Source organism: Pongo abelii, chromosome 3, assembly GCF_028885655.2.
Source record: "Pongo abelii isolate AG06213 chromosome 3, NHGRI_mPonAbe1-v2.0_pri, whole genome shotgun sequence".
NCBI lineage: Eukaryota > Metazoa > Chordata > Mammalia > Primates > Hominidae > Pongo > Pongo abelii.
This window is the reverse complement of record NC_071988.2, coordinates 20364819-20375669: the sequence shown is the minus strand read 5'-3', so window position 1 is coordinate 20375669 and position 10851 is coordinate 20364819. Positions and strand designations below refer to the sequence as shown.

At 37.4% G+C, this 10851-nt stretch overlaps 1 protein-coding gene across 4 annotated transcripts in view; it reads left to right on the top strand.

The window, feature by feature from the left end:
• Positions 1 to 10851, top strand: part of KCNIP4 (potassium voltage-gated channel interacting protein 4) — a 1214435-nt gene that overhangs the window by 668516 nt on the left and 535068 nt on the right.

Genomic DNA, 10851 nt, shown 5'->3' with positions numbered 1-10851 from the left:
AAGGAATATATAGGAATATATAATCCAATATTTAATAGAGACAAGCAAAAAATATAGCATGGGGACAGAAACAGGGTGTTATTTATCAAAGGGTGGTCAGAGAAAGCCTTTCCAAAGAACTGACTTGTCTGAAAATACTTAAATGAGTGCATGAGACATGAGAGAGTCTGGGATAAGAGCATTCCAGGCAAAGGAACCGCCACGTACAAGAGACTCTGGTTAGAAGTGTGCTTCATGTATCCAAGGAGCACAGGCAGGCTAGTGTAGCTGAAGCAGAGTGAGCTTGCCAGGGTAATGAGAGGAGCAATGGAGGGAGAGCCAAGGTCGTATCCTACAGGGCCATTATAAGGACTTTAAGACTTACTCTTTGTTACTGGAAAGCCATTGAAGGGTTCAGATAGGAAGTCTCTACACAGTTCCTGACTCTACCTTCTTTTATATGCCCTGATATTGTTTCTGTACCATACCTGCCTACTCCAAGACACCTCTTTGCTCTGCTCCAGATACCACCAGGGCATGGATTCAACACTTATTTTCAGACTTCCTTTATATGAAACAACTGCCTGTACCAATCTTTAGTGTGAGCGCAAGCCAAAACTTGACTCGTCTTCATTGATCTAGGTTTTCCCTCTACCTTCCACATGGGGTGAGCAGGTCTAGTCTTCATTTCTTCTTACCAGGTTGCTTCAACAACCTGGGATATACACCACACTTATAATTACACCTTTAGGAGCAATGTTAATTGTCTTAATAGGACTTTACTAGAGAAGGAATTTTGAAAAGTCAAATAATATTCCTTGAACACTTGCCATAGTGAGAATATTGTGACAGTAGAGGTAAAAAGGTGAATTTCACACACACAAAAAGAAGACAATGTTGTTATCCTTTGAGTAGTTCCTCCTCCCTCACTTATCAGCTTCAAAGGGAAATATTCAAATTGGGCACATTCCAAGTTGAGATGTGAATGATACATTAATATCCCAGGTATATGTACCAGTACATATTTTTTGGAACTAGCAAGAATCATAGAAAGTGTAGTCCAGCTTCCTCATTTTATGAGTAAATTGAGGCCCAGGAAGGTTAATTGACTTGTTAGAAATCACAATGCTATTTGGTAGCTACACATTGTAATAATTACATTATCTATAATAGAGTGATCATTATATTCTAGGTGAGGACCTCACCATTTTACATATTTGTAGTATCTAATTTTTGCATATCCCTGTAAAAACAACCTTATTAGCCACAATTATAGGAATTCTAGCTCTTCACTTAAAAATCTATTGTGAATGCTTTTCATGATATTACTTTTTTCTAGTTTTATTGGATTATGCCCAGGAAAATGGGGAAGATTTGCTGGTACACAGGCAGAAACAAGGATTCTTATAAAACTAATGGGTATGCCAAAATGTGATCACATAGCTGTAGTGAGGCTGGGAACCAGGCTTTGGTTCAGCAGGGAGTTAGGGCCCAGATCTTGTTGTTGAAGGTACATAATGGGAAGACACAGAGTCAAATCCTAAGTGCCTGGTGCTCAGGCATTCAGGAGGTATCAAATGAATATAGTAGGGGAGTCTCAAGTAGAGAGGTTCCAGAGCTGGTAAGCAAGAAGATGGCATTAGATACTAATAATATGAAACACACCTTAATGAGCACTCTGTTGAGCATATGTCAGGCACTATGATCAAGACTTTACATGATCATTCATATTAACAGTTTTTATGAACCAGTTGTAGTTGAAAATTTAACAAATGAGAAAGTATATGCCTGTGAAATTTCAGCCACTCGCCTAAGATCATGTACCTAGAAGTGGTCACGGTGGGATTCAAAATCAGGCTGCCCACCTGGACAACAAAGGTTCACAACCACTGTGTTCCTGCCTCCCAGTTAGGGCTAGATTATGACCAGAGGCAAAATTAGTTTGAAGTAAATGAAGATTAAACTACAGAGACTTTCAAATGCATGGACCCCTTCCCATTCCTAGTCTAAATAAATATTAACTTCCATACCCAATTTTATATGTGATTTTTTTATTCTTTCCTCCTAGACCCCATTTCCCCAAATCATATGTGCTTCAGATCCCACAATACCAAGATCTGCTCCTGTTGTAATCTTAAAAGATCTTGTCTTTTCTTACATGATTAAAATTCATGACTGGGAACACAGAAAGCAAGATCCAATCCTACAAGACAGAGGGTAGATATAAAGTTCCCATTAGGGGTCCCCCTGTCTCTCTGCCTATCTCTGTGGCCATTTAGACTTCATGCCTGACACAATTAGGATGGGATTATTTGACAGCATGACATTTCCAGTAGACTGCAGTGGAATGTAGTCCTATTTCCCGAAGGATTGGCTAAGAAACTCAGTTGAACTTGGACTTGCAGGAAGGTCTCAGGGGCTGATTGACAGCATGGCTGAGTGGAGAGAGTATGGACTTTCCCATTTAAAAAAATCCATAGACTTGAACCCTACCTTCTTCACTTAAGAGTTGACATTGGGTAACATACTTGACTCCTTTGAGCTTCAGTTTCATCTTATGTAAATTGGTCACTGTTGTTAAGACTTATAGAGATGAATGGAAGGTAGCTGGCTCTATCAATATATCCTATGAATGTAATCATTAATTATTAGATACAGTGTAAGAAGCCAGATAAGACAAAGACAGAGTAGATGAGGCAAGGGTGAACATTATCTCCTATTTATTATCATTTGTTTTACATATGGTTATCTATCCATGTCCTACAGATGTCGAGTATCACCCTAAAACTGTTTGTCCTGATGCTTGTCCTCCTCCCCATTTAGGACAGATAGAATCTTTCATAGTCATAGGTATTCATTCATTCATCCATTCATTCGTTCATTCATTCATTGAATTTATATTTACTGAGCTCCTGCTGGGTACTCTACTAGGTGCTGGGGATGCTATAGGGAAAAAACCACTGAGGTCCCTGATGTTGTAAAGGAGTTGGCTTTAGTTGCAGCAAAGCCTCTCTTTCTCTGCATTATATGCTAGCGAAAGCAGAGAATAGGCTTAGATATTGGTATATCCATAATGGGAAGTTGAGAGATACTGTGTCCAACTGCTTTCTTCTCAGTGAGTATGAAGTAGGGTGAGGTGAAAAGCATTTGTGTGGTGGGGAGTAATTGATATTTCAAGGAGAAAGGAAATACCATATAGTCTTATCAGAGCCTGGGGAAGTGAATTTACCGAGCAAATGTGAGAAGATTGCCGGGCAGTGCTGAGTGCCCATTTGAGATTCGTGGTCATAGTTTTAAAAGAACACTCTTCCTGACTTAGATAAAGGAGGCATTTTCTTGGGTATATTACTGCAAGATCATTCTTACAGACATGTTCAAAGAGAAGGGAAAGACTCGGTAGCAAATGAGAGAATAGGGGAAAAAAGCAAGAAATGTAGAGAGTATCTGTTAGTACAACCTTCCAAATTTGCAAAAATAAATATTGTAGCTCAGACGATGGAGGTACCACCATGGAAGACTTAAAATTGAACAAGTTAGGAAGGGTGTGGGAATGGTGTCCTCCAGATGTATGATGAGGCTAAGGCACTGACTTAAAATCCCATTTCCTAGTAGTGTGACTGCAATTTTGTACTATCGATCCAAATAATTTGTAAAATATCTCAGGGAGAAGACCCAGCAAAATGTGTTCAAATAGTAGTTTATTTATTATGTTGAAAATGCTTAAGAAAAGACTCTCAGACTTCTCTTAAAGCAACAGATGAATTCCTGAAAGGTGTTTATATACTGTGCCTTCACAAATATAGTAAAATTCCAATACATAGACAGGAATTTTCTACTTGCATTCTGAGTTTCAGTGATGAAGATTTATTCATCAGACTTTTTTCTTTTTTTTCTTTCTTTCTTTTTTTTTGGGGGGGGGGGCGGAGTCTAACTCTGTCACCCAGGCTGGAGTACAGTGGCGCGATCTTGGCTTACTGCAACCTCCACCTCCCGGGTTCACGCCATTCTCCTGCCTCAGCCTCCCGAGTAGCTGGGACTACTGGCGCCCGCCACCAAGCCTGGCTAATTTTTTTTTTGTATTTTTAGTAGAGACGGGGTTTCACCATGTTATCCAGGATGGTCTCGATCTCCTGACCTCATGATCCACCCGCCTCAGCCTCCCAAAGTGCTGGGATTACAGGCGTGAGCCACTGCGCCTGGCCATCATCAGATATTTTTAATGGTGGTGCATTTGTACTTCTCTTATGTCTGTAAGTGTTAGCCGTCAATCATCTCTTATTAGCTTTTGGAAAGTTTGATACCTAGTTGTCATAGACCTAATTCCCTGCCTTTGAAAATACATGGAAAATGGTTATTAAGATCAGTGAGGTTTATAATTTTGTATGTGCATCTACACATACCTATTTGTACACAAATGTTTGTATAAACATATGCTAGACTCCTGGGTGCACACTCTAGCACACTCCACACACATACACATACTCCATGAACATAAGCCATGAGATTTACCAGTTAACATGCATTGAGCTCATTGAAGAACTCTGATTCTTTTGCACCAAGACCTGTTGAAGATTCTCTGGGAGATGAATTTATATTTAACCATGTGTACAAGTACAGAGGCAGAAGGAGGGACATTGTGAAAAAGGGCACTGGATGAAGAATAAAGCTTGTCTGTGGGTTGAAATGGAACATGCTGTGCCTTTGGGAGGAAAACACCCTGACTACAATCCCTGCTCTAACAAGCTGTGTGATCTCAGGCAAATTATTTAACTTTTCTGAGCCTCTACTTCTTCTTCTATAAAATCCTTAGCTGGATCCAGCTCATGGACTATTGTCTGTAAAGAATACATATTTAATAGACATAAAGTGCTTAGCTTACAACGACTAGTTTTGGCTTCTCATAAGGGCACGGTAACGTGTTCTTACATCTACCTAGTTGTTGCTTGCCAGGTCATGAACTTCCCTTCCTGACCTTGAAAAGGCTCTGTCATAACCAATGTGGTTTCCTGGCTGCCTCTTTTAGGTCCCAGACTTCTGCCCCTTCTAAGCCTGGTTTCCTCTCTCACCTAATCAGTGTCATCTTCCTTGGCCCAATTTCACTCAGCTCAGGCAAGAGCCTTGTTTCATTTGCATGTTGATAAATTCTCCCATCTATTCACCATAAGTCCCATGAGAATGGCAAATACCACTGTGTTGAAAAGATACTCAGAACATATTTCTTAAGTTAAAAGAACAAGTTTCAAAACAGTATGCAAAATAATGATCTCATTAAAAAAGTATGCACACGGGAGGTTGGTATATACACACAGTGACATTTTTCATTTCTTCTTTGAACATGTCACTTTTTGGCATGTGTTTATGTAGCTTTTTTTGCAGGTTAATTTTAAAAGGAGAAGAATATCAATATGAAACATACATTACTTTTTTTCCCAGGAGGAGAAAAGCAGTCCCCTTTGGAACATAGTAATTTATCAGCGTAAAATGAAAAACATTTTTGGGTCCAGAAAACATATTTAAAATTGAGGAGTTCTGAGTTTGTTTTTAATCTTTAAAAATAAGAGAATTCAGGGTCAACATCTTGGTGCTAATGCCAGATTTTTATACCTTGAAGTCATTTTTCAACTTCAAGTCAAACAGTTTCTAGAATCGTTGATAAAGGGCCATCTCTATAAATATTTCTATGTCAAAAAAAGTTATCAAGAGCTCAGGATTTTGATGTTTTGCCTAGGAGTCTTACTTAACTAAAAGAAAAGCTCTTTTTTTTTTTTACCTGCTAAGAGGAGCTTTAGTTTTCTGATTCTTAGGGACAAACCATTTCACTCCATTGATGTGTTTTGCTTCATTTCCTCTGCAAGGGAAAATTGGAATGTGTATGTGACATGTGGGAAAGGGTGAGGTGAGGAAGTGGGTACAGAGTGGGAGTCTGCGGCTGCTTGGCAATTCTCAGCTTCCTTCATTTCTGAGTTTCCATTTTTTTTCCCTAGCAGCAGCTTCTTGCATCTGCCTAGACGCCATTCATGCAAAAACCTAGGTAAGAATTATTTAATATGAGGAACAGATTTAAAAGGAAAGGAGTGATAGAGGTTTCAAGCAGTACACAGACACATTTAAGACCAGTGCAAAGATTCCATTAAATGGCTTACTAGGCCAGAATCCTAAGTACATCTCATAGATTTTTTTAAAGTACTTTATAAAACTTGTCCTTAGGGATGAGCCATATAATTTTCCTTTTTCATTACTAGATTTTTTTTTCTTGAATAAAGAAAGGGACTTAGATTAGTTCACTCTTAATTCAAATTGATGCAATTTGCAGTAGAAAAAAAATCCTTGCTTTGGGGCTCTATGCTATGGGATGGTTAATGAGTACAAATATATGGTTAGATGGAATAAATAAAATCTAGTGTTTGATAGCACAAGAGGATGACTATACTCAACAATAATTTATTCTATATTTTAAAACAACTAAAAGAGTGTAATTAGGATGTTGCTAACAAAAATAAATGATAAATGCTTGAGGTAACAGATACCCCAATTACCCTGATTGAATCATTACACATTATATGCCTCTATCAAAATATCAAATAAATATATATACCTATTATGTATCCTTAATAATTAAAAATTAATAAAAACATGCTATGGTTTTAGAATCTAAAGTAAATAAGATATGACTTGTACTTTCACAGAACTTAAGTCCAAAAACAACTTCCCCCTAAAAGCACACTGTGTTGAATTCAAATAGTCTTGTGTTTTCATCCAAACCCAGTCAATAATAGTTATCCGTTCTTAGTTTTCCTTTAACAACGAGTGGGGATAAGATTCACCTTATAGAATGGTTGTGAATATGGAATACTATACAGCCGTGAAAAAAATGAGATCATGTCCTTTGGAGCAACATGGACTGAGCTGGAGGCTATTATTCTAAGCAAACTAATGCAGGAACAGAAAAGCAAATACCACATGTTCTCATATATATGTATAACATTAGGTGCAGTTGCCAGCAAAGAGGGGTGACTCAGTCAGTACTTACTCAACTTTGTATCACAGATGTCCTGGTGGTGGTCCAGAGTGTTCATTCTGACACGATCACCTGAATTTGAACCCAGGCCCAAGAACTTGCCCAATTTGTAATGTTGGGCACCATGCTTATCCTTTCTATGTCTCAGTTTCTTCATCAGTAAAAAGAAGATAATAATAGTATTTATCTTATAGAGTTTTGAGCATAAAAAGGCAAAATATATAAAGCACATACAGTGCCTGGCTCAAGGTTAACACTATGTAAGCATTTGTTCTTATTATTTTTAATAACTGTCAATTATTTTTCAAAATCTAGTCTAAGCAGTTAGTCCGTTTTCTCTCTCTCTCTCTTTTTGTTCTGTAATAATGATAGGGACTTCTGTTTTAGTTTCATTCTCCTTTTCCTTTTATTATGTTTTGCATGAGTTTTACCTATAGCCTAAACATGCATCTGTGCATGGTTAAAGCATCACAGAAAAATAGGCAAGTTATAAGGTTGTGGGTACAGTTATAACCTTGGGGGAAGGATAGTTGTGCTGTGATCCAGTAATGAGTTAACAGCCCCACCTGGCTAATCCTCATACAGATGTGTGTGTGCATGTGTCTCTGGTAGCAAGGAAGACCTCAAGAGAGACTGTTCAGGAGTCAACATAAATCTCGCCACTGGCAGAACAAAGCTGCCGATGTTTAAATACCTGTCTTCTCCAGTAAACCCACAAGCATATTTTTAAGGTGGAAAGAGTTTCTAATTTATACTTATATTTCCTGCAGCTTTACTTAGTAGATGCTCATCAAATGTCTATGAATGAATAAGAATCAGGCAAATCATTAAAATTTATATTACTTTTATAGTATTTATTTCTTCCAAAATATATTTTGGTATTAACTATATATATATATATATAGTTTATATATATATAATAATATATACATATATAATCAAATATATAGATATATATTTGATTTCTCAATAACCAAAGTGCAAAAAGCAGGATAAGATGTGGATGGAAAGTTAAAGAAGGCAAAATAACATCCTGGGAGCCCTAATTAGTCTTTATGTAGGTTTCAGAAGTCCTCACAAGGCTTCTAGAATTCCTTGCAAAATAGGTTTATGTGGGAGTCATAAGTAGTATGAAATTTTGTAGAAAAACAGTTGGTATCAGTTTCTTCCACAAACTTCCTTATGTAAGTAACTAGTAGGACTTTTGAGAAGTAAATTAACTTACCTGTGTCCCAGGTTCCTTATCTGACATATGGAGATAATTACATATGTTTCAGGGGATTATTATGATAATTAAATGAGTTAACATGTACTGTTCACTTTGAGCAGTGCCCAGTTTTACAGAACTCTGTTCATTGCTGTATCATTATAACACTCGTCAGACAGTACATGAATATGTTTCCTCTGTTGCTTTTGCATAATAATTATGAGATATGGACCTATGTTTAGTGCACACGTATTTCTTTTCATGTATCTATAAATACATTCTATTGGGAACATACATAGTATTATTCTTTATTCATGTAAATGATACTTATTTTATTTCCCAAATTAATGTGAGCTCACAACATTTCAGGTGATGCAGAAGTCTATGAAATAAAAACAGAAGCCGTTCTAGCCCTTGCCTTTCTCTTCTCTAGTACAGCACTGCTGGAGCAACAGTAGTATCTAAAATGTTTTCAGCAGAATTTCAAGGTCAGGCAATGCTTCCAGGGGGAAGGGACTTTATGGTCATAAAATTTTGGACACATTGTCCTGTAGGCCCTTCCCAGAAGCTCAAAATATACTTCAGCATTTTAAAAGTGTTGAGGAATCTTACAGTAAACAAAACAGCCTGCTTTTGTTTAATCCCAAACAATGGTGTCTCCTTGTAGCCTCCTCTCAATTACATTTCGGAGTTGATGTATTAAGCCCTAGGGTGCATGGAGGAATGGAAAGAACATGAACATCAGGTCCACAAGGTCTGGATTTTACCCCAAGATCTGTCCCTTGGTTTACATGCTATGATTTGTCTTTTCTTTTCATTTTATTTTTAATTTCTCTAAATCTCAGTTCTCTTATCAACAAAATAAGGATACTAGTTTATCCTGAAAAACTTGTGAAAATTAAATAACAGATGAAAAGCACAAGCATATGTCATAAATGTTAACTCCCTTCTCTTCTCTCCAGTGAATGAAAATAAATTTACAGCGGTTTCTGACAAACATCAGGAATCCCTAGGGCAAATTTCTCATTTAGGAGAAATGTTTCTGGCTATAGTTTAAAATAGAAATGAGGTGCCTCACTCTCTGAAGGATTCCCTTTTCAAAGAAAATACTTCCAGGGATTGGTCTCTGCCTCATACTTGCCTTTACCCCAAAGCAATATACCTTATTTCCCCATTTGCCATTGTGTGGCTTAAATATGTGACCAGTTAGAGGTGCTGTCTACTATATAACATGCTTTGGCCATGTTAATTTTCCCCTGTTCAACCAATTATTGCTTCATACTTATAGAGAACCGTAGCCTTATCATAGGCAGGTATCCAGAGTAGCATTTTACTTAGTGAAATGCATACACAATGTTGTCCAATCAAACATTCTATTTACTCCAAGTATTCAGACCTCTTGGCTACTTATTTGAAAGTTGATAGCTGTGAGGCTGGCCTTCAAAATAGGAAAGATAAGGAGAAAAAAGAGGTAACCAAGATAAGTGGAGGACATGGAAATTCCCCTGTGTATCTACATATAAATGGCAAAGAGGCTGGATTGGGAGAAGGATGAAAATGGATGAACAAAGGCTCTGAGTGCTCTGGCGAGCAATATCCATTTAGAGTTTCTCTCGTTTCTTATACGTGGTCTTTGTATTATTGTGATAAGTCATGCTATCTTTAGAACAAAGCTGGTAACTCCTTGTGTAGTGCTAGATGGCAGGCATCACACCATGCTTTTGTGTTATTTATTTATGTTTATTTTATTTTATTTGAGACAGGATCTAGCTCTATCACCCAGCCTGGAGTGCAGTGGTATGATCTTGGTTGAGTGCAACCTCCGCCTCCTGGGTTCAAGTGATTCTCCTGCCTCAGCCTCCCAAGTAGCTGGGATTACAGACACCTACTACCATACCTGGCAATTTTTTTTTTTTTTTTTTTGGATTTTTAGTAGAGATGGAGTTTCATCAAGTTGGCCAGGCTGGTCTCGAACTCATGACCTCAAATGATCCACCCACCTCAGCCTCCCAAGATGCTGGGATTACAGGCATGAGCCCCCGTGCCCGGCCTTGTTTGTTTTATGGATTGTGGTTTCATGGCATTGTTTTCCTTTGGGAGGCAGTTGGCTCATTAACTGCTTCCTAACATCAAATTTTTCTTGCCTTTATGATTTTATCTCTGATAAAATGAAAACTAAAGATATATAACAATTCTTCAGAAATTCGGAGTGACTCATTTGGAACACATGGTGATTAGCACACTGTTCAAACTGAGGTTCTGAGCAAATCTTCATTCATAGAATGAATGTAAATATATTAGTCTAAATAAGATATGGAGTGGGGAATATTTAAAATATTGGGAGAAGTCAACTGTTTTCAAGCAACCTCCAAGTTCCTCAGACACTATTTAAATAATGCATGTAATTAAAAAATATTTTTATCAATTCATTAAAAGATTAAAGAAGGGTGTCAAATAGGCTTGACTTTCTTATCCTAGTTTGCATTAATATTTAATTTAAAAAATATTTGCTAATGGATCAACCTAAGCCATAATGGGGATTTTGTGCATTTATGTGTGTGTATCAAATGTGGCACTGCCTGAAAAAGGTAGGGCATTAAAGGCACTGATATAGGCATCAGAACTGTTGAAGTTTGAATCTCAGATA